The 14,730-nt window shown below is 39.2% G+C and overlaps 1 protein-coding gene and 1 pseudogene across 7 annotated transcripts in view; one reads left to right on the top strand and one right to left on the bottom strand.

Moving 5' to 3' along the window:
* The window catches only part of Rngtt (RNA guanylyltransferase and 5'-phosphatase), a 214,470-nt gene that overhangs the window by 47,858 nt on the left and 151,882 nt on the right, over window positions 1-14,730 (bottom strand). The gene's annotated exons all lie outside the window — the stretch shown is intronic.
* LOC107401054 (large ribosomal subunit protein uL23-like) lies at window positions 11,896-12,843 on the top strand (annotated as a pseudogene).

Genomic DNA, 14,730 nt, shown 5'->3' with positions numbered 1-14,730 from the left:
CCTACATGGACTTAATACAGACAGTCCAAGAGTAAAAATGCCCCCAAATCTCTTTACACACACACACACACACACACACACACACACACACACACACACACACACACACACAGTGCCAGGCTCTCAGCAGGGCACTTGAGAAGCAGAGTATGTTCTGTGTTAAAACAATTGGCCCCAGTGCTCAGTACTGCAGAGTGCCCCCCATGACCTATTACTTGGCAGGGCTACCACAGGTGGGACCCCCAACACTCTCCAAATGTAAACAAGTATTTTGGACCTCAGCAAGTAGGGATCCATGGCTCAAAATATCCTAGGGGTGGGGCTAACATGTCCAGTTAGTGAGAGACCCCAGAACACTGGAGACCTCTTTTGTTGAGTTCATTATTCATTGGTTTCTCCATCCTACCCCCAATATACAAAGAGTATTGATTGCTCCTTATTGATGCTGGAGCTGACTCTACTTTAGTCCATAGGAACATGAACTGCTTTCCTGGACAGTGGCATACACAGATGGCTATCATGGTCATACTACCAAGGCCAAGCCAGTGACTCTGATCTTAGTCATCAACCACTTGACAGATTGACCATTTGACCCCTCAGCCATGTCCAATGTTATGCATCTCCTATAGCTAAATATAATATAGGGGCACACATTCTTTAAGGGCTGGCAACCCTCCAGGCAACTACCAGAGAGTTCAAACTTTGAGTGAGGACTGTGAAGACAGTGGAGAGGGACCACTGTCACTACCTCTTGTAAGGGTTGCCAACTCCAAGAGTCGTGGTTTTCCCGTGCAGTATAACAAAACCAACACAAAGGCCTACAACGCCCTCATGGAGTCAATGCAGAAACCAAATAAAATTTGGAAAGTGACTGTAGACCTCAGTTATGGAAATGGCTTAGAAGATAAAGTGATCGCCACATAAGCAGGATGACTAGGGAGAAAAGATAGTGGCCTCCTGTAATTCCAGAACTTGGAACAGAAGCAGAGGATCCTCAGGGCAAGCTGGCCAGCTAGATGAGATGGAACTGGTGAGCTCCAGGTTCAGCAAGAGAGTCTGCTTCAATAACTAACTGCAGAATACCTTAAAAAACATCTACATCAACCATGGCTTCCATGTGCACCTGCACACACACTAGCAAGCAGTAAAAAAGAAATAAAGATAAAAGGTCCTATACAGGAGAAAAATAAAGAGTAAAGGCACTTATCACCAAGCATGATGGTCTGAGTTCAGTCCCTAGGACCCATGTGGTGGTAGAAGAAGAGAAGAATTCTAGAAAGTTGTCCTCTGGCTTCTACATGCTTCCTGTGGTACGTTGTGTGCATATGCATACACATACACCCCACATACACAAAATAAATAAATCAGTATTTTTTAAAGGAATACTGACTAGGAGAAATACATGACACAGTATAGTTCATTCAAACATGATGTTCTGGATACAGAAGGGAAAATATTTCTAAACTATATAAGAAGACATTGTAATTAGTTTCCTCGAACACCTCAGAGATTCACAAGTATTCCCAATGGACAAACTCTCAGCCCTTCCTATTAAGCAATAATGAATGTAAACACTCTCAATGATTATTAACTAAGTGGAAGAAGTGAGACTTAGAACACTGAGCTCCTTTATACTCCATTTATTCCAAATGCAAACAAAGCACAATAATTCCCTACTCCAATCTTTCTGGTAAAAATCACATGCCTTTTGTCAAGTTACAGAAATTATAGGGATTATTTTGGTCTACTATACAAGCAAAACAAAGAAGACATCAAAAACTATAAAATACACTCTATACGATAATAATTCAACATGAAGAGAAATTAATTATTTTAAAGGAGAATACATTGAATCTGGGCATGGGTGGTACACACTTGTAACCCCAACAATTGGGAGGTGGAAGCAAGAGAAGCAGGCATTCAAAGTCAGCCTCAGCTACATAGCTAATTGGAAGTAGGCCTGAGCAATGTAGATTCTGTCATTCATAAATAAATAAATAGTATATACCAAAGTAACACCCTATAAGGGGCAACATAACCGTCCTATATATTAGCTGAATGCCTTTGTGGGATGACTCATCCCTAACAGGCTTGAGGAGGGCCAGCCGGCCCAAACAAGTAAAAAAGATACTTTCTGAGAGCCAGCCTGGGTCTGCCTAATGGCCTTAGCAACAGCAGCTGAGACAATATCTGGAGATGACCCGGACCAATGAGAGGCAGCCATGTCACACCAGCAGATGCATGTTCATCAGACCTCCCTCACCCAGGGTGGGATGGAAGGTATACAAGGCTTGCTTCTTCCTGAATAAACTGAGCTTGTTGTTTCAACATTCTCCCGGAGTCTGTGTGTTTGACTCTGCACCTACTTGGCCCCCTCCCCCAAAGGGAACAACAGCACAGGACCCTGCCACATGCCTTATTCCATATTACCTGTTCATCTACATATTCTAAATCTGTAAAACTAAAATGCTATAAGCACCCACACTTTACAGGTCTGGGGGCCAATTTGAATAATATCAAGCACACACCAACAACTGTCAATATAACATCTGATAATAATAATACTAGCTTTAAAGTTACAAATTTTCTGTGTGTTACAATAGCACTTCAGAGATAGAGGTAGAAGGATCAGCAGATCAAGGTCATCCTTAGCTACACATCAAGTCTGAGGTCAGTCTTGGGATAATGGGATCTTACTTTAAAAAAAAAGTTAAAAGTATAGTTGTTTGATTTTAAACAAATTATCCCCCCCTTTTTTAGAGAATTGTGCATAGAGTATATTTATGAATATATATGTTATGTATATTGTCAATATTTTTTAAAAGTTGCCAGACTTAACTACTGTCAGAAAATTTAAGCAAATGATGTGTGTGGACGTGTGTGTATTTAATATATATATTTAAAAGATTTGTTTATTTTTATTTTATGTTTGTGAGTGTGTGTGTCTAAGTGTATGTATATGTACCACAGGCATGCAGGTGCCTTAGGAAGCCAGAAGACGACATCAGATCCCTTGGAATTGGAGTTATAAGTGCTTGTAAACTGAACATGGGTCCTCTAAGAGCAGCAATTGCTCTTAACCACAGAGTCACCTATGGTGATATTTTATTTGTACTGAAATGTGATTTTATTTGTATGTTAATAAATAAAGTTATGTGGGGGTCAGAGCTAATAGCAAGTCATAGCAGAAGTCTGGCAGTGGTAGCACACGCCCTTAATCCCGGATCACATGACAGGCAGATCTCTGTGTGTTCAAGGATACCACCAGCATGGAGACACACGCCTTTAATCTCAATACCAACCATAGAAGACCTGGAGGTCTGTATAGATGGGCAGTTTCGAGGAGGTCTTGTGGTTGTGTTTACAACCAATGAGAAGGCAGAACAAAAAGTCAATAAAAAGGACAAACACACAGGAAGTAGGTCAATTGCGGAGAGGTAGGACAGCAGCGGCAGTGAAGGGTAAGGTTTTGAATCTCAGCTCTTAGCTATTGCTCTGACCTCTTGGCTTTTAACTCTGTATTTGGCTCTGTGTTTCTTATTTAACAAGATGACTACATCTACAGTCACCTCTCCAGCACCCCCCCAAGAATATTTTGATCAGCAACAATATATTATTTTAGTAGATTAATAATCACTTATGAAACTATTTCCTGAGTATGGGGATTTTCCTGATTTTGCTATCTAAATGCTGGTGAAGGATTTAACATATTAACATAAAAAATAAGTATCTAAATACTGTTGCTGATGTATTTCTGTGGTAGTCTGAATGTAATTGGCCCCATAATCTCATAGGGAATGGCACTATTAGAAAGTGTGGCTATGTTTGAGTGGGTATGGCCTCGTTTGAGGAAGTGTGTCACTGTCGGGGTGGGCTTTAAGGTTTCCTATGTTCAGGAAGTGCCCAGTGACATAGTAGACTTCCTTTTGCCTGTTAAATGTGGCACTCAGCTCTACCACACCGCCATGCTTCCTGTCATGATGATAATGGACAGAACCTCTGAAACTGGAATCGAGCACCCTCAATTAAATGCTTTCCTTTATAAGAGTTGTTGTGGTCATGGTGTCTCTTCACAGCAATAGAAAATCTAAGACAATTTCCAAGGTTAAATTTGTAATACTTTTTCATATTTTACAGCTCATTATGTTTAGCGTAGTTTATGAATTTTCTGAACTAAAAGTTGTCATTTTTTCTACTTACAGCAATTAATTCTACAGACAATGAAATTTTTAAGATATGAAGAGAAATGTTTTACCAGAAGTTTAGAAAAACCATTTCATAAAAATAGACTTCTTTGAATATACATGCTCTAGCTTCTGTTATTATGACACAGCACTGACCAAAAGCAACTTGGGGAGGAATTGGTTTAATTTAGCTTGTAGGTTACATCTATCACGTGGGGAAACCAAGACAGAAGCTCAAGGTAGGAAACCACAGGCAGGAACTGAAGCAGAGACCATTGAGAAGTGCTGTTTATTGGCTTGCTCTCCAGCTTATATTCAGTTAACTTTCTTATATAACTCTGACTCACTTGCCTAGGGATGTTACTGCTCACAGCAGGCTGGTCCCTCTTACACGATTAGCAGATGTGACCACAGTACAATATGATCAAGGCAATTCACTGATGTTCCCTCTACTTCCCAGGTGACTGTTGGTTATGATCGCAATAAAAACTAAGCAAGATGGTTTATTCCTAATTTAGAATTTGTTTTTCTTTTTTAAGACAGGGTCTTTTTATGCAGCTCTGGCTGTCCTGGAACTTGCTCTGTAGACCAGGATAGCCTTAAACTCACAGAGATCTGCCTGTCTCTGTCTCCCAAGTGCTAGGATTAAAGGCATGCACCACCATGGCAGCCCTATTTTAGAATATTAACATTTCCTCTGACTTACCATATATTTCCTTAATTTCAATGAGTATAGCAATATCAAACTTCTGAAGATGATGAAATATCTATTTTAACACCTCTATTATAATTTGTGGCAATGTATATAATTTGTATTATGCAGACTGAGTTTCTGTGGTTCCTTGTAGAGAAGAAAATAATCAGTGGACAGACTTGTTTTCTTTCCTCCAAGCTATTCACACTGCACATGTTGTGCTGTCTACTGGGCATGACACAGCAGTACAAGCCTATAATCCAAACAGAGAGGAGACAGAGGAAGAATGACTACATTCAGACACCAGTCTGAGCTATACAGTGTGACCAAGATCTGAGCTTTCAGCTCAGTGGTAGAGCACTGCAAAGCCTGGCCTCCATCCCAGCACCACACAGACAGACACATAGACACACACACACACACACACACACACACACACACACACACACACACACACAGTAGAATAAGCCAAATAATTCTCTGTAAAGAATCCAGTTTGAAAGACTGAAAGATAATGGAATTTCTAATTAAGAAAAATTCTAACTTTCCTAATACAAAAACAACTTGAGTACTATATTTAAAATGTTCTCAATGTAATACACTCATAAAATATACATTTCAAATAAAGCTGCTATTGGCATTAATAATTTGCTGCCACAATCTTGAATTAGAAATTAAAATTAATTTATATAACCACAGAGATAAGCATAACTCAAGATGTAATAAGAGATTAGAAAATATAGCCAAGCACGGTAGCACTGCCTCAGAGGGCGGAGGCAGGCAGATCTGAGTTCAAGACCAGACTGGTCTACAGAGTGAATTCCATAAATTCTTTTGGGAGTAGGTCTGTGTTGTTTTTGAGATAATCTCACTATGTAGCCCAGATTCTCCAATCTCAATCTCCAAGGTAAGAAAATTGTAGAAGTCTATACAAAGTCACTGTGTTCCAATCAGCCATGATAAATTCTTTAAAGATGAAAACCAACAGCAACAGTGTTATTTTCTAAGGACTCTTCAGTAATAATGTTAACAAATACTCATTTCCTTTTGCAACTGGGCTAAATGCTAAGGACACAGACTTGAACAAGATAACTTCTTTTTTTTGTTTTGTTTTTTTGAGACAGGGTTTCTCTGTGTAGCTTTGCGCCTTTCCTGGAAAATTCATTTTGTAGACCAGGCTGGCCTCGAACTCACAGAGATCCGCCTGGCTCTGCCTCCCGAGTGCTGGGATTAAAGGCGTGCGCCATAACTTCTTAACTGATACGATGATGAGAATACTGAGATTGGGGGGCTGGAAAGATGGCTCAACAGTTAAGAACATGCAGAGAACCTAAGTTGAGTTTCTAACACCCACATAATTCTAGCTCCAAGGGATCTAATGCCCTCTCTGGCTTTTGAGAGCCCTGAACTCACACATACAAACTCACACATACACACATACATATACAAATAATTTTTTAAAATAAAACTTAAAACAAAAGAATACTGAGATTGACTGGGCAGAGTGACATATGCCTGTTATCAATGGGAAGTCTAAGAGCTCGAGATCATCCTCAGCAACATAGTGAGCTTGGACTACATGAGAGTACATCTCATAAAAAGGGAAAAACCAAGACTAAACTCTGTGGCGACAGCCTGAACTCTTACTCTATTTTAAGAACAATGCTATCTAAAGCACTTATCCAGGAAAAAAAGCAGCATAGTGCACTTTCTAGAACTCTGTTCAACAATTACCATACAATTTGTTCATAACAATGTGTAATTCTGTGTCTATGTGTATGCACACATTCACTCACGTGTGTGGAGGCCATAAGTTGACACCCAGTACCTTCCTCAATTAATCTACCTTATTACTTTAAGACAAGGTCTCTCCCTGAGCCTGAAGCTCCAAGGTAGCCCCAGAGATTCCTTTGTCTTCGGTCTGGAATAACAGGCACTAGGTACACTCATTTTTGTTTTTACACAATTTTCAGGGACAAACTAGGATTCTCATATCTCCATGGCAAACACTTACCACTTCACTACCTCCCATAGACCATGGCATAAAAATGTTAATGTCTACCAAGTAACAGCTCCCTTACTGCAGGGATCTGAAGAATAATTTAACAGCTATTTGTGGAAGAAAGCCTCAGACCTTCAATGATGAGTCTGTTGTTGTTTGCTCTTTTTCTTACTAATCTTGCTTTCAAAATCTAGACAACTACCTCAATCTTTATTACTGTAAATCCAAGACACTGAAAAATGTTTCCTCATTATTAATAGCACTATGGAAAATTTAGCCATTATTCAATGAATATGTCATATAAATCTAAATCTGATTCAATTGCTTTCTCTCAAATTTTCACCCACCTCAACTTCTAATTTTTTTCACCAAGGGGAGATTTGATCTTTATTTCTTTCTCTATCCTCAAAATACATGAAATCACTTGGAAGACAGAGGAGGTGTAGAAGGCTCCCTTCTGTTCTTTAGAGTTATGTATTTTGAAACAGAAAAAATGGCTTTACTTGGTTTTATAGAATATCTTAACTCGATTCTCATTGATATCTTCCTACACTGTCTTCTGCCCTCTACCTAGCAACTACGTATGTTCTTTCATCTTTTCCTTCTCTCCAAGGCCAATCTAAGGGCTAGCTTCAATTCACGGGCAAGCAGCTTCCTGAGTGTCACAAATGTGGCATTTTCCTGCTGGAAGCATATGGCAGCATTAGCTGGAGGAGTCTCATCCTGAAGCAGTATTTGCCAAACTGTGAGTCAGTCTCAATAGAGAAAACTCTGAGGGATGAGTCCAGCATCTAAAAATCAAACCAAAAGACAACAAGATGGCTCAGTAGCTAAAAAAGCAACTGCCACCAAGCCCAAGGACCTGAGTTCTATCACCAGAAACCACATCATAGAAGGAAAGAGCCAGCTCCTCAAAACTATCCTCTGACCTCCACATATGCCTCCATCACAATAAGCAAATGGAAATTTTAAAATAAAAAGCCAAATCAAAAGAAAAGGAAATAATAATGTGACATAACATCTACTTTGAAAGTTCAGTTTGTTGCTATTGTATAAGCACATTTCTTTCTCTCTGAGACAGGGTCTTATCAAAAATGTATCTCCTATATTCCTAAAGTATGGAAAGCATTTTAGAGATTTAAAATACAAATATATGGGCATTAGTTTATTTAAGTAATGAGTGTTGATCTAATACATCAAATAAGAGCCCATGCCAGCCCTGAGACAGGTTTTCAGTCTTTTGATCTCAAACTTGTAGCAATTCTCCTGCTTCAGCCTCCCAAGTGGTAGATTATGGCCATAAGCCACCATACTGGCTCCAAGTATCTTAAAAACTATTACTAGCAAGGCCGGGCGTGGTGGCGCACGCCTTTAATCCCAGCACTCGGGAGGCAGAGCCAGGCGGATCTTTGTGAGTTCGAGGCCAGCCTGGGCTACCAAGTGAGCTCCAGGAAAGGCGCAAAGCTACACAGAGAAACCCTGTCTCGAAAAAACCAAAAAAAAAAAAAAAAAAAAAAAAAAAACTATTACTAGCTGGCAAACACATCAAATTATTTCCATTAGTTTAGGGTTTTTTTTTTTTCATTAGAATGATCCAAAATTAATATTTTAACTTTTAAATTTAACTTAGCCTAAAATTAAAACTGACTTATTAACCATCTCAAAGGTGTTTTAAGTAACAACCTCAATACAAAAAAACTTTAAAGGAAAAATACACTAACTTTTAAAAAGATTTATCGTTACTTTTGTATGCCTCCCACTACCACTCCCCACCACTGCCACATGTCATATGTAGGTGACCTCAGGGGTCAGAAAAGGCACTGGATCCCCTGGAACTGGGCAGTCATCAGCTGCCCACTGTATGTGCCAGGAGCCATAGCCAAGTTTTCAGGAAGATCACAAGTGTTCTTAACCTCTGAGCCCTTTCTCTGGCCCCAGCTGGTTTTTAGAAAGAAAAGAAAAGGAAGAAAATGGAGACGAGATAAATACTTCTCTTTTTACCTGCTGTATATGCCCTGGAACACAGAGAACAACCTAAATTTCCTTGGGTACAAGGAGATTGTTTTTAATGCACGCTTAGAAATTTTGAGTAACTGTAACTTGGGGAATCTAGTCCCTCAAGAGTCAACTGTAAAAGAACTGCATTAGAGAAGAGTCCTGAGCAATGCTTATGGTTCTTTTTAGATTTGTGCTGAACGGAATTCACATTTAAAACACAGCAGTTTCTTTCTGTAGTTTGATCTGAAAAGTCACACTTAGCCTCAGTGCCTCTCACATCTCCTGGACTGTAAGAACTGGAACAGACGACTATACAAAAGTGTTCCACGAGTGGCAACCCTGTAGCCTTCAGCCTTTCAGTAACTACCACTCTTGGCTGATTAAAAGCCACATGGACAGACTTTCACCCCATGGGAGTTTATGGATTCTTCCTGCTAAATTCAGTCTTTAGGATTAGAAACTTTGGAGAATTAACATTAAGATTTTGGCCCGGCAATGTAATTCACCTGATAAAACACTTGTAAAACATGCATAAAGCCCTGAGTATGATCCTAAGCACCACATAAGCTACGTATAGTGGCTCCTACCAGTAATCTGAGCACTTGAGAGTAAGAAATTCAAGGTCATCCTTGGCTACATAGTGAGTTCCATGCCAGCCTTAAAAAAAAAAAGTTCTCTATACTATGAGCTGCTCTGGAAAACAAAACAGAGTAGCAGGTATAAAACGAAGCCAGACTGACCAACAGTATCACAGACTGGCAGGCAAATTGCTGCACAGGATGAGGTAAAAGACTCACAAGTTCAAGGCACTTGGATTATACCTTGGGCTATGAATACATAGTTCAATGAGGGGGGAAAAGGAGAAAAAGGTATAACAAATAAAATACTACTGAAATTTGAATGAGAGCACCTACAAAGTAAGCTCTAAATAACAAGATAGACAGATATAATTAATCTAGGTATTAGGCAATGATATACTCAATTCCAACCAATCATAAGAGACATCTAGAAACTTGTGAGAACTTAAAAAATTAGAAATGAACCAAAATATGATTTTAATTAAAACTGGCACACACCTTTAATCCCAGTGCTCAGGAAGAAGAGAAAAGGAAGACAGGTCTCTGCGAGGTTGAGGCAGCCTCTGATCTACATAGTGAGACCTTGTCTTAAAAAACTTCTTTTTAAAAAATGTTTTTTAATTTCCATTTTGGTTTCTTCAGATAGTCTGACATTCATGGAGTTCAGACACTCATGCAATCCTTTTGTTTCATGTCCCAAGTGCTGGGATCACAGATATGGGCCATGCTGGTAGGCCTTTCCTTTTCAATTTCAAAGACTGCATACAATCATATAATGAACCATTTCTCTTAATTATACCACAAGTTAAGTACAGTTCAATGCATTTAGAAACTTAAATTACCTATGATTATGTTTAAAGCAGTTTCAGTTTTGAGAGTAATCTGTTCAAGATATATAAAGCATTTTTTCATGTAGTAAATTATTAGAAAACGATCAATTTTTTATTTAGTTGATTATATTTCAGATAAATATGTATGTTTAAAATCAAAGTCCTTAATAAATATTTCCTCTGAAAACTATTTTTAAGCATTCAATCTTTTTGGTTAGTAGAAAAAAAACAGGAAAATACTCTTTAGGATTCTTAATTTAGAGTCCTTTTTGTTTTTAACAGGGTATGACCTCACATTGATAATGAATTCACACATCTACACATAATTAAAAGTAAAAATAAATCTATGAAAAAATGAAGGTGGGAGAGTATTAAAAAAGACATTTGGTATAGAGTGATTTATTTTAAAAGGCAGTAATCAATATGTTCTTAAGAAAAACAATGAGGGGCTGGAGAGAGGGCTCAGTGGTTAAGAGCACTGGTTGCTCTTCCAGAGGTCCTGAGTTCAATTCCCAGCAACCACATGGTGGCTCACAACTATCCATAATGAGATCTGGTGCCCTCTTCTGACCTGCAAGCATATATGTAGGCAGAACACTGTATACATAATAAATAAATAAATAAATCTTTAAAAAAAGAAAAACAATGCACTCTGCATTTTAAAAGGTTTTACCAGTATCTATGACATAGAACACATCATCATTACATTTAGTGTAATGGGAGAAAAAGTAGACATAACAAAATTCTGGTATTTTCAGAAGTAAGCACAGACAAGGTAAGAAATTAACCTTAAATTTCAAGCATAATCTCAATCATTCAAACTATTTTTATTGTTTCCAATGAACTTACACACATTCTAATTAAAGAGATGCAATTAGCTATAACCAGGGAATTATGAAAGATCTCCAACAATTGTAAGGTTAAGAAATCTTTCCACAGTGAATGAGAGAAAACCAAAGGCAAAAAGATAACCTAAAATAATGGATTTTTCTTTTCAGCTAAGTCGATTAATCAGACATAGAAAACTGACAAAGGAGTGTCCTCTGTCACATAGCCTGTTAAGAAAGACCTAGATAAGAAAATATTATTTATGTTAATGAATCAGGTGACTGATAAAGGAACTTATTTGCTTTTATACATATACTGTAATAATGCTTTTGAGATAACTGTAACTCACATGCAAACATGCGTTTATGTGGGCTCTCTCTCCTCTCTCTTTCTTACAGAGTAGGGTGGGACAAGGAATGGGAAAGAAGTAGAGGGAGAAAGGAGAAGGAAAAAGGGAGAGAAACTAGGCTGTCAGAAATGTTCCTGTTAGAACATAGTAAGCTTTCTGGCTTTGCTGTTAAATTCCATGAATGGGACAGTGGGGCAAAGTTATAAAAACACTCTTGCCAACCCACGAGTGTTGTAGAAACACTGAAAAATGAAGGAAGAATATCTGAATGCTTACCATTTCTTAAGGAATCAGAAAACGTAAGAAGGTACCCAATTTATAACACTGACGGACTTTGAAGTGTTTTAAGATAAATTACTATAGGTTTTAAAGAGGTGCTGATGCCATGGTAACGACAATAAAATTTCCAGTACAATAATGTTGATATTGAAGATGGTGCTGAAAGCAAAGAAGGAAGCCCCTGCCCCTCCCAAAGCCCAAGAGCAAAGGTCTTGAAAGCAAAAAAGGTAGTGCTGAAAGGTACCCACAGCCACAAAAAGCCACGTCACCCACCTTTCAGCAGCCCAAGACCCTGTAGCTCTGAAGGCAGCCCAAATACCCTTGAAAGAGCATGCCCAGGAGAAACAAGCCTGACCACTACACCATCATCCAATTCCCCCTGACCACTGAGTCTGCCATGAAGAAGATAGAAGACAACACTACACTTGTGCTCATTACGGATGTCAAGGTCAACAAGCATGAGATCAAACAGGCTGTCAAGAAACTCTATGACACTGATGCAGCCATAGTCAATACCCTGGTGAGGCCTGACAAAGAAAGCATATGTTGCTGTTTGTTTCTGCTATTTTGGGGAGGCCTGCCACCCAGCTCCAAAATAAATCACACATGGAGTTATTCTTAATTATGAATGACCAGCCTTAGCTTGGCTTGTTTCTTGGCAGCTTTTCTTAATTTATCCCATCTACTTTCTGCCTCTGGGCTCTTCCCATTCTCTTACTTTTGTAAATCTTACTTTTACTCCGTGGCTTGCTGTGTAGCTGGGTGGCTGGCCCTGATGTCCTCCTCCTTCTCTGGCCATTTCTTTTCTCATCTCCATTTCTTTCTTCCTCCTTTCTCTCAGATTTCTCCTTCTATATAGTCTGTCTGCCAGCCCCGCCTCTCTCTCTCTCCTGTCTTGCTATTGGCCATTTAGTTCTTTACTAGACGAGTCAGGTGTTTTAGATGGGCAAAGTAACACAGGTTCAGAGTTAAACAAATGCAACATAAACAAAGGTAACACACCTTAAAATAATATTCTACAACAGGCATATGTTCGGTTGGCTCCTGATTATGATGCTCTAGATGTTGCCAACAAAATTGGGATCATCTAAACTGAGTCCAGCTGACTAATTCTAAATATAGATTTTTTTTCAACATTAAAAGCTGTTGATGCTGAGATTGATCACCCTGTGTATTAAAAGTCTACATATCCTGTTCAGGCTAAGTGAAAAATCTTTATTTTTTAAAAGCAAAAAAACTACATCATGTATATAGCTAGAACGGAACTTAAATGTACAACTCTCAAATAAGCAGCAGAAAAGTAACTCCTGAGGCAAGAAACAAACATTGAAAAAAATTCAGATTAAACCACAAAAAAACTCCCACCACCAAATTGTACACACTGTGAGAGCTAAAGCTATGCTTTAAGTTTGTTGTACTTCAGAGATCTATAAAACAAAAATGCCTCTAACCTGTGAGCCTCACTTGCCCAAAGACAGGTAACTTTCTGGGACCCTGGGGGCTGTTGTTCATATAAGATAACAAGCCATGTGCTTTCACTTCTGTAAACAAGTTGCCCCAAATGGAGAGAACGTGCTTGATCATATGTAGGCATGAGGTACATAGGTAGGAAGTTTATCCGGATGTATGCTTTCTCCCAAAGGGCTGAAGGTGGCAAGAATGCAGCCTACTGGGTTTTGCCCTAATAAACACTGGATGAAGGTAATTCACAGCCCTTCTCTGGGAATCCCCGGTATGGACATGGCCAGTGTCAATCATTCTGGCCAGTATTTAATAAAGCTTGCTTCAAATTTGGCTCAAAAATGTGGTCGTCTTATTCTTGCCCTATGGGTTTAACATTTTCTAGAGGACCCTAGTAAGATCAGACCATCCATTCAAATTCTAAAGCAGGACCTCTTCAAAAACATCTTGAAATGTTCCAAGGTTCCTAGGCATGTCTTTGATTTAACAGACTATCAGAGTGAACTGCCATGCTGAGAAAAGCAACAAGCATCTATAGAGGCCTCCCCTGGTAAGTCAGAGTCTGGCTCTGTTCTGGGATCCCAATCTGGGATGTCGAAAAGTTTGATGGGACCCAAATACTCTCTTGTGCAGGGTAAGAGGAAAGATGTCACTGCCTGCCTGGTTCTGGTTGTTTGGAAAGTTTTGTTGTCTGTTCTATATATGTGGATGGATCTGTTTTCTGTTGTCTGTAAGTTTTGTTGCAAACACAGGAGTCAGGATAGATACACCTGATACATTTGTGTCAAGCTCAGTTGAATGTATGAATGATGGTGGCCACCTCATGTCTTATTTCTGACTAGTCTCCTTTGAGTGTGTGAGCTTTCTGTGTTCTGTGTTTATTGGTTGTGTTTTTGCTATCTCTGCCAGCTGCCAGCCACTACTGCTAAAGCCGCTTGCCATGGCTGTTTTGGTGGCCAGGCTCGGAATTTATCTCTGAGCTTTCTGATCACTAGATTCAGTTTAGTGGGGATTCAAATCACCACAGCAGGATATTGAAATTTAAAAATCTATACATAGTGTGGTAGTTTGAAAGAAAATGTCCCTCACAAGTTCAGAGGGAGTGGCACTATTAGGAGGTGTGGCCTTGTTGGAGTAGGTGTGGAGGAAGTAAGTCACTGGGCTTTGAGGTCTCGGGTGATTGATCAAGCCAGGCGCAGTGTGGCATTCTCTTCCTGCTGCCTGCTGATCCAGATGTAGAACTCTTAGCCACCTCTCTAGCACCACGCTTCCTGCATGACAATAAGGGACTAAATCTCTGAAACTGTAAGATAGCCACAATAAAATGTTTCCTTCGTAAGAGTTGCTGTGATCATAATGTTTCTTCACAGCAACAAAAACACTAAGACACATATGTAATCTTAAAGAACCATGTGACATGATGCCATCTTGGGATATAAGCAACATGTTGCTTGCCACCATCTTAGCTGCTGTCCCCCTTTAGGATGGGAGGAAGCCACATGGCTGGCAGATATCATTGCTAAGATT

Source organism: Peromyscus maniculatus, chromosome 2 (genome assembly GCF_049852395.1).
Source record: "Peromyscus maniculatus bairdii isolate BWxNUB_F1_BW_parent chromosome 2, HU_Pman_BW_mat_3.1, whole genome shotgun sequence".
Taxonomy (NCBI): Eukaryota; Metazoa; Chordata; class Mammalia; order Rodentia; family Cricetidae; genus Peromyscus; species Peromyscus maniculatus.
This window is presented reverse-complemented; position numbering and strand designations above follow the sequence as displayed.